Genomic DNA, 12,000 nt, shown 5'->3' with positions numbered 1-12,000 from the left:
CTCACCGCTTGCCCCATGCCTCTAGCCCAAAGGAAAGAGCAAGAAAACGCAAAAAATTTCAACCTCTGATCATTTTAACACAAGTTAAGACCAAACGGGGAAATGGGGAAAAATGTGAAATGTTTTCATCTAGCTCCTTTACTAATAGAGACTACTGCTCACCGCTTCCCGTATGCCTGTAGGCCAGTGGAAAGAGCAAGAAAACGCAAAAAATTTCAACTTCTGATCATTCTGACACAAGTTATGACCCAATGGAGAAATGGGGAAAAATGTGAAATGTTTTCAGCTAGCTCCTATACTAATAGAGACTACTGCTCTCCGCTTCCCGTATGCCTGTAGGCCAGTGGAAAGAGCAAGAAAACGCAAAAAATTTCAACTTCTGATCATTCTGACACAAGTTATGACCCAATGGAGAAATGGGGAAAAATGTGAAATGTTTTCAGCTAGCTCCTATACTAATAGAGACTACTGCTCACCGCTTCCCGTATGCCTGTAGGCCAGTGGAAAGAGCAAGAAAACGCAAAAAATTTCAACATCTGATCATTCTAACACAAGTTATGACCCAATGGGGAAATGGGGAAAAATGTGAAATGTTTTCAGCTAGCTCTTATACTAATAGAGACTACTGCTCACCGCTTCCCCGTATGCCTGTAGGCCAGTGGAAAGAGCAAGAAAACGCAAAAAAATTCAACTTCTGATCATTCTGACACAAGTTATGACCCAATGGAGAAATGGGGAAATATGTGAAATGTTTTCAGCTAGCTCCTATACTAATAGAGACTACAGCTCACCGCTTCCCGTATGCCTGTAGGCCAGTGGAAAGAGCAAGAAAATGCAAAAAATTTCAACTTCTGATCATTCTGACACAAGTTATGACCCAATGGAGAAATGGGGAAAAATGTCAAATGTTTTCAGTTATATCCTATACTAATAGAGACTACTGCTCACCGCTTGCCGTATGCCTCTAGCCCAAAGGAAAGAGCAAGAAAACGCAAAAAATTTCAACCTCTGATCATTTTAACACAAGTTATGACCCAATGGGGAAATGGGAAAAAATGTGAAATGTTTTCAGCTAGCTCCTATACTAACAGAGACTACTGCTCAACGCTTCCGTATGCCTGTAGGCCAGTGGAAAGAGCAAGAAAACGCAAAAAAATTCAACCTCTGATCATTTTAACACAAGTTATGACCCAATGGGGAAATGGGGAAAAATGTGAAATGTTTTCAGCTAGCTCCTATACTAACAGAGACTACTGCTCACCGCTTCCCGTATGCCTGTAGAACAGTGGAAAGAGCAAGAAAACGCAAAAAATTTCAACTTCTGATCATTCTGACACAAGTTATGACCCAATGGGGAAATGGGGAAAAATGTTAAATGTTTTCAGCTAGCTCCTATACTAATAGAGGCTACTGCTCACCGCTTCCCGTATGCCTGTAGGCCAGTGGAAAGAGCAAGAAAACGCAAAAAATTTCAACTTCTGATCATTCTGACACAAGTTATGACCCAATGGAGAAATGAGGAAAAATGTGTAATGTTTTCAGCTAGCTCCTATACTAATGGAGACTGCTGCTCACCGCTTCCCGTATGCCTGTAGGCCAGAGGAAAGAGCAAGAAAACGCAAAAAAATTCAACTTCTGATCATTCTGACACAAGTTATGTCCCAATGGAGAAATGGGGAAACATGTGAAATGTTTTCAGCTAGTTTCTATACTAATAGAGACTACTGCCCACCGCTTGCCGCATGCCTCTAGCCCAAAGGAAAGAGCAAGAAAACGCAACAAATTTCATCCTCTGATCATTTTAACACAAGTTATGACCCAATGGGGAAATGGGGAAAAATGTATAATGTTTTCAGCTAGCTCCTATACTAATAGAGACTACTGCTCACCGCTTCCCGTATGCCTGTAGGCCAGTGGAAAGAGCAAGAAAACGCAAAAAATTTCAACTTCTGATCATTCTGATACAAGTTATGTCCCAATGGAGAAATGGGGAAAAATGTGAAATGTTTTCAGCTAGCTTCTATACTAATAGAGACTACTGCTCACCGCTTGCCCCATGCCTCTAGCCCAAAGGAAAGAGCAAGAAAACGCAAAAAATTTCAACTTCTGATCATTCTGACACAAGTTATGACCCAATGGGGAAAAATGTGAAATGTTTTCAGCTAGGTCCTATACTAATAGAGACTACTGCTCACCGCTTCCCATATGCCTGTAGGCCAGTGGAAAGAGCAGGAAAACGCAAAACATTTCAACCTCTGATCATTCTAACACAAGTTATGACAAGATGGGGAAATAGGGAAAACTGTGAAATGTACATTCTACATCCTACATCCTACACTCTACACTCTACACCCTACACTCTACACCCTACACTCTACACCCTACACTCTACACCCTACACTCTACACCCTACACTCTACACCCTACACTCTACACCCTACACTCTACACCCTACACTCTACACCCTACACTCTACACTCTACACTCTACACTCTACACCCTACACGCTACACTCTACACCCTACGCGCTACACTCTACACGCTAAACCCTACACTCTACACGCTACACCCTACACGCTACACCCTACACCCTACACGCTACACGCTACACCCTACACGCTACGCTCTACGCCCTACACTCTACACCCTACACCCTACACCCTACACGCTACACTCTACACGCAACACGCTACACCCTACACGCTACAACCTACACCCTACACGCTACACCCTATACTCTACACCCTACACCCTACACTCTACACCCTATACGCTACACTCTACATCCCACACTCTACACCCTACACCCTACACCCTACACCCTACACCCTACACCCTACACCCTACACTCTACACCCTACACGCTACACCCTACACCCTACACGCTACAGCCTACACGCTACACCCTACATGCTACATGCTACACGCTACACGCTACACGCTACACGCTACACCCTACACCCTACACGCTACACGCTACACGCTACACCCTACATGCCACACGCTACACCCTACACGCTACACCCTACACCCTACACCCTACACCCTACACCCTTCACGCTACACCCTACACGCTACACCCTACACTCTAAAGCCTACACCCTACACGCTACAGGCTACACGCTACACTCTACAGCCTACACGCTACACCCTACACCCTACACGCTACACGCTACACTCTACATGCTACCCGCTACACCCTACACTCTACACGCTACACCCTACACTCTACACGCTACACTCTACACCCTACACGCTACACGCTACACGCTACACGCTACACGCTACACGCTACACTCTACACCCTACACGCTACACTTTACACCCTACACCCTACACGCTACATGCTACACGCTACACTCTACATGCTACACTCTACACCCTACACTCTACACCCTACACGCTACAGGCTACACGCTACACCCTACACTCTACAGCCTACACCCTACACGCTACACTCTACACGCTACACTCTACACCCTACACCCTACACCCTACACGCTACACGCTACAGGCTACACGCTACACCCTACACTCTACAGCCTACAGCCTACACGCTACACGCTACAGGCTACACGCTACACCCTACACTCTACAGCCTACAGCCTACAGCCTACACGCTACACGCTACACTCTACACGCTACACGCTACACGCTACACCCTACACTCTACAGCCTACACCCTACACCCTACACGTTACAGGCTACACGCTACACCCTACACTCTACAGCCTACAGCCTACACGCTACACGCTACACTCTACACGCTACACCCTACACGCTACACGCTACACCCTACACGCTACACCCTACACGCTACACCCTACACCCTACACTCTAAAGCCTACACCCTACACGCTACAGGCTACACGCTACACTCTACAGCCTACACGCTACACCCTACACCCTACACGCTACACGCTACACGCTACACTCTACACGCTACCCGCTACACCCTACACGCTACACCCTACACTCTACACGCTACACTCTACACGCTACACTCTACACCCTACATGCTACACTCTACACGCTACACTCTACACGCTACACTCTACACGCTACACCCTACACTTTACACCCTACACCCTACACGCTACACGCTACACTCTACATGCTACACTCTACACTCTACACCCTACACGCTACAGGCTACACGCTACACGCTACACCCTACACTTTACAGCCTACAGCCTACACCCTACACGCTACACTCTACACCCTACACCCTACACGCTACACGCTACAGGCTACACGCTACACGCTACACTTTTCAGCCTACAGCCTACAGCCTACACGCTACACGCTACACGCTACACTCTACACGCTACACTCTACACCCTACACCCTACACGCTACAGGCTACACGCTACACCCTACACTCTACAGCCTACAGCCTACACGCTACACGCTACACTCTACACGCTACGCGCTACACGCTACACTCTACACCCTACACGCTACACCCAACAAGCTACACCCTAAACGCTACACGCTACACCCTACACCCTACACGCTACACCCTACACGCTACACGCTACACTCTACACCCTACACTCTACACCCTGCACCCTGCACTCTACACGCTACACTCTACACCCTACACGCTACACGCTACGCGCTACACGCTACACTCTACACCCTATATGCTACACTCCACATCCTACACTCTACACTCTACACGCTACACTCTACACCCTACACGCTACACCCTAAACGCTACACCCTACACCCTACACGCTACACCCTACACTCTACACCCTACACGCTACACCCTACACTCTGCACCCTACACGCTACACTCTACACCCTACACCCTGCACTCTACACCCTGCACTCTACACCCTACACTCTACACCCTACACCCTACACCCTACACTCTACACGCTACAGGCTACACGCTACACGCTACACGCTACACGCTACACGCTACACCCTACAGCCTACAGCCTACAGCCTACAGCCTACAGCCTACACGCTACACGCTACACTCTACACGCTACACTCTACACCCTACACCCTACACGCTACAGGCTACACGCTACACGCTACACGCTACACTCTACACGCTACGCGCTACACTCTACACCCTACACGCTACACCCAACAAGCTACACCCTAAACGCTACACGCTACACCCTACATGCTACACCCTACACTCTACACGCTACACTCTACACCCTACACGCTACACTCTACACCCTACACTCTACACCCTGCACCCTACACTCTACACGCTACACTCTACACTCTACACTCTACACCCTACACGCTACACCCTACGCGCTACACGCTACACTCTACACCCTACATGCTACACTCCACACCCTACACTCTACACTCTACACGCTACACTCTACACCCTACACCCTACACGCTACACCCTACACGCTACACCCTAAACGCTACACCCTACACGCTACACCCTACACTCTACACCCTACACGCTACACCCTACACTCTGCACCCTACACGCTACACTCTACACCCTGCACTCTACACCCTACACTCTACACCCTACACTCTACACCCTACACTCTACACCCTACACCCTACACTCTACACTCTACACCCTACACCCTACACTCTACACTCTACACCCTACACGCTACACTCTACACCCTACACGCTACACGATACACTCTACACCCTACACTCTACACGCCACACTCTACACTCTACAGTCTACACCCTACACGCTACACCCTACACCCTACACGCTACACTCTACACACTACACGCTACACTCTACACCCTACACGCTACACGCTACACTCTACACCCTACATGCTACACGCTACAGGCTACACCCTACATGCTACACGCTACACTCTACACGCTACACGCTACACTTTACACCCTACACGCTACATGCTACACGCTACACTCTACACCCTACACGCTACAGCCTACACCCTACACGCTACACTCTACACGCTACAAGCTACACCCTACACGCCACACCCTACACGCCACACGCTACACGCCACACGCTACACGCCACACTCTACACCCAACACGCTACACCCTACACTCTGCACCCTACACTCTGCACCCTACACTCTGCACCCTACACGCTACACTCTACACGCTACGCGCTACACGATACACGCTACACGCTACACCCTACAAGCTACACCCTAAATGCTACACCCTACACGCTACACCCTACACTCTACACCCTACACGCTACACCCTACACTCTGCACCCTACACGCTACACTCTACACCCTGCACTCTACACCCTACACTCTACACTTTACACCCTACACCCTAAACTCTACACTCTACACTCTACACCCTACACGCTACATACTACACCCTACACGCTACACTCTACACCCTACACCCTACACCCTACACTCTACACCCTGCACCCTACACTCTACACACTATACACTACACTCTACACCCTACACTCTACACCATACACTCTACACCCTACACGCCACATGCTACACGCTACACTCTACACTCTACACGCTACACCCTGCACTCTACACCCTACACCCTACACCCTACACTCTACACCCTACACGCTACACCCTACACGCTACTCGCTACACCCTACACTCTACACCCTACACCCTACACCCTACACCCTACACTCTACACCCTACACTCTACACCCTACACGCCACATGCTGCACGCTACACGCTACACTCTACACGCTACACCCTGCACTCTACACCCTACACCCTACACCCTACACTCTACACCCCACACTCTACACCCCACACTCTACACCCTACACTCTACACCCTACACTCTACACCCTACACGCTACACCCTACACGCTACACTCTACACCCTACACCCTACACTCTACACCCTACACGCCACATGCTACACTCTACACTCTACACGCTACACCCTGCACTCTACACCCTACACCCTACACTCTACACCCTACACCCTACACGCTACACCCTACACGCTACACCCTACACTCTACACCCTACACCCTACACGATACACCCTACACTCTACACCCTACACCCTACACTCTACACCCTACACCCTACATGCTACACGCTACACCCTACACCCTACACCCTACACTCTACACCCTACACTCTACACTCTACACCCTACACCCTACACCCTACACGCTACACTCTACACTCTACACCCTACACTCTACACTCTACAGCCTACACCCTACACTCTACACCCTACACCCTACACTCTACACCCTACACGCCACATGCTACACGCTACACTCTACACTCTACACGCTACACCCTGCACTCTACACTCTACACGCTACACTCTACACCCTACATTCTACACGCTACACGCTACACGCTACACTCTTCACCCTACACCCTACACTCTACACCCTACATTCTACACTCTTCACCCTACACCCTTCACCCTACACCCTACACCCTACACGCTACACCGTACACCCTACACGCTACACCCTACACGCTACACGCTACACTCTACACTCTGCACCCTACACGCTACACGCTACACCCTACACGCTGCACCCTACACGCTACACGCTACACTCTACACTCTACACCCTACACCCTACACTCTACACTCTACACCCTACACTCTACACCCTACACGCTACAAGCTACACCCTACATGCTACACCCTACACGCTACACTCTATACTCTACACTCTACAGCCCACACGCTCCACTCTACACGCTACACCCTACACCCTACACTCTACACCCTACACTCTACACTCTACATCCTACACCCTACACCCTACACGCCACACTCTACACTCTACACTCTACACCCTACACCCTACACCCTACACCCTACACTCTACACCCTACATCCTACACCCTACACCCTACACCCTACACTCTACACGCCACACTCTACACTCTACACTCTACACTCTACACTCTACACTCTACACCCTACACGCTACACCCTACACCCTACACCCTACACCCTACACTCTACACCCTACACCCTACACCCTACACCCTACACTCTACACTCTACACTCTACACGCTACACTGTACACGCTACACGCTACACCCTTCACGCTACACGCTACACTCTACACCCTACATGCTACACTCTACACCCTACATGCTACACTCTACACTCTACACCCTACACGCTACACTCTACACGCTGCACCCTACACTTTACACCCTACACCCTAAACTCTACACTCTACACGCTACACTCTACACTCTACACCCTACACGCTACACACTACACCCTACACGCTACACTCTACACGCTACACTCTACACCCTACACGCTACACCCTACACTTTACACCCTACACGCTACATGCTACAGGCTACACGCTACACCCTACACGATACACCCTACACTCTACAGCCTACACGCTACACTCTACACGCTACGCGCTACACGCTACACTCTACATTCTACACGCTACACTCTACATTCTACACGCTACACTCTACACCCTACACGCTACACTCTACACGCTAAACTTTACACCCTACATGCTACACGCTACACCCAACAAGCTACACCCTACACGCTACACCCTACACTCTACACTCTACACCCTACACCCTACACTCTACACCCTACACTCTACACCCTACACGCCACATGCTACACTCTACACCCTACACTCTACACCCTACACCCTACACCCTACACGCTACACGCTACGCGCTACACCCTACACACTACACCCTACACTCTACACTCTACACCCTACACTCTACACTCTACACTCTATACTCTACACCCTACATGCTACACCCTACACCCTACACGCTACACGCTACACGCCACACGCCACACGCTACACCCTACACGCTACACTCTACACGCTACACTCTACACCCTACACCCTACACCCTACACGCTACACGCCACACGCCACACTCTACACTCTACACCCTACACGCTACACTCTACACCCTACACCCTACACGCTACACTCTACACCCTACACGCTACACTCTACACTCTACACGCTACACGCTACATGCTACACCCTACACGCCACACTCTACACCCTACACTCTACACCCTACACCCTACACGCTACACTCTACACCCTACACCCTACACGCTACACGCTACACGCTACATTCTACACCCTACACGCCACACTCTACACCCTACACCCTACACTCTACACTCTACACCCTACACTCTACACTCTACACCCAACACGCTACACTCTACACCCTACACGCTACACAATACACTCTACACCCTACACTCTACACGCCACACTCTACACTCTACAGTCTACACCCTACACGCTACACCCTACACCCTACACCCTACACGCTACACGCTACACTCTACACACTACACGCTACACTCTACACCCTACACGCTACACGCCACACTCTACACTCTACACTCTACAGTCTACACCCTACACGCTACAACCTACACCCTACACCCTACACGCTACACTCTACACGCTACACTCTACATGCTACACGCTACACTCTACACCCTACACGCTACACGCTACACTCTACACGCTACACGCTACACTATACACCCTACACCCTACACTCTACACCCTACACGCTACGCGCTACACCCTACATGCTACATGCTACACTCTACACCCTACACGCTACACTCTACACGCTACACGCTACACCCTACACCCTACACGCTACACTCTACACTCTACACTCTACACGCTACACTCTACAACCTACACGCTGCACCCTACACTCTACACCCTACACGCTACACCCTACACGCTACACGCTACACTCTACACTCTACACCCTACACTCTACACTCTACACTCTACACCCTACACCCTACACCCTACACCCTACACGCTACACTCTACACTATACACTCTACACGCTACACTCTACACCCTACACGCTACACCCTACACCCTACACGCTACACCCTACACTCTACACCCTACACTCTACACTCTACACCCTACACCCTACTCCCTACACCCTACACGCTACACCCTACACTCTACACCCTACACTCTACACCCTACACACTACACTGTACACCCTACACTCTACACTCTACACTCTACACCCTACACCCTACACGCTACACTCTACACTCTACACCCTACACCCTACACCCTACACCCTACACGCTACACTCTACACCCTACACGCTACACTCTACACTCTACACGCTACACCCTACACCCTACACCCTACACTCTACACCCTACACTCTACACCCTACACTGTACACTCTACACTCTACACTCTACACCCTACACTCTACACTCTACACTCTACACTCTACACCCTACACCCTACACCCTACACCCTACACGCTACACCCTACACCCTACACGCTACACTCTACACCCTACACGCTACACTCTACACTCTACACTCTACACCCTACACCCTACACGCTACACCCTACACCCTACACGCTACACTCTACACCCTACACGCTACACTCTACACTCTACACTCTACACCCTACACGCTACACTCTACAATCTACACCCTACACGCTACACTCTACACTCTACACCCTACACCCTACACCCTACACCCTACACCCTACACGCTACACTCTACACCCTACACCCTACACGCTACACTCTACACCCTACACGCTACACTCTACACTCTACACTCTACACCCTACACACTACACTCTACACGCTACACCCTACACCATACACCCTACATTCTACGCCATACACCCTACACGCTACACGCTACACCCTACACTCTGCACCCTACACGCTACACTCTACACTCTACACGCTACACTCTACACGCTACACTCTACACGCTACACTCTACACGCTACACTCTACACTCTAAACGCTACACGCTACACCCTACATGCTACACTCTACACCCTACACGCTACACTCTACACCCTACACCCTACACGCTGCACCCTACACGCTACACGCTACACTCTACACCCTACACCCTACATGCTACACGCTGCACTCTACACGCTACACTCTACACTCTACACCCTACACGCTAAACGCTACACGCTACACCCTACACGCTACACTCTACTCTCTGCACCCTACACGCTACACCCTACACGCTACACTCTACTCTGTGCACCCTACACGCTACACCCTACACTCTACACCCTAAACGCTACACGCTACACCCTACACGCTACACTCTACTCTCTGCACCCTACACGCTACACCCTACACGCTACACTCTACTCTGTGCACCCTACACGCTACACCCTACACGCTACACCCTACACCCTACACGCTACACCCTACACTCTACACCCTACACTCTACACCCTACACTCTACACCCTACACTCTGCACCCTACACCCTACACGCTACACTGTACACTCTACACTCTACACTCTGCACCCTACACCCTACACGCTACACTGTACACTCTACACTCTACACTCTGCACCCTACACCCTACACTCTACACCCTACACTCTACACCCTACACTCTGCACCCTACACCCTACACGCTACACTGTACACTCTACACTCTACACTCTACACCCTACACCCTACACTCTACACTATACACCCTACACCCTACACCCTACACGCTACACTCTACACTCTACACTCTACACGCTACACTCTACACGCTACACTCTACACTCTACACCCTACACGCTACACTCTACAATCTACACCCTACACGCTACACTCTACACGCTACACCCTACACGCTACACTCTACACTCTACACCCTACACGCTACACTCTACAATCTACACCCTACACGCTACACTCTACACGCTACACCCTACACCATACACCCTACATTCTACACCATACACCCTACACGCTACACCCTACACGCTACACCCTACACTCTACACCCTACACGCTACACTCTACACGCTACACTCTACACGCTACACTCTACACGCTACACTCTACACGCTACACTCTACACGCTACACTTTACACGCTACACTCTACACGCTACACTCTACATGCTACCCGCTACACCCTACACTCTACACGCTACACCCTACACTCTACACGCTACACTCTACACCCTACATGCTACACTCTACACGCTACACTCTACACGC

This window comes from Ranitomeya variabilis, chromosome 4 (assembly GCF_051348905.1).
Source record: "Ranitomeya variabilis isolate aRanVar5 chromosome 4, aRanVar5.hap1, whole genome shotgun sequence".
Classification (NCBI taxonomy): domain Eukaryota; kingdom Metazoa; phylum Chordata; class Amphibia; order Anura; family Dendrobatidae; genus Ranitomeya; species Ranitomeya variabilis.
Note: the sequence above shows the minus strand (reverse complement) of the source record.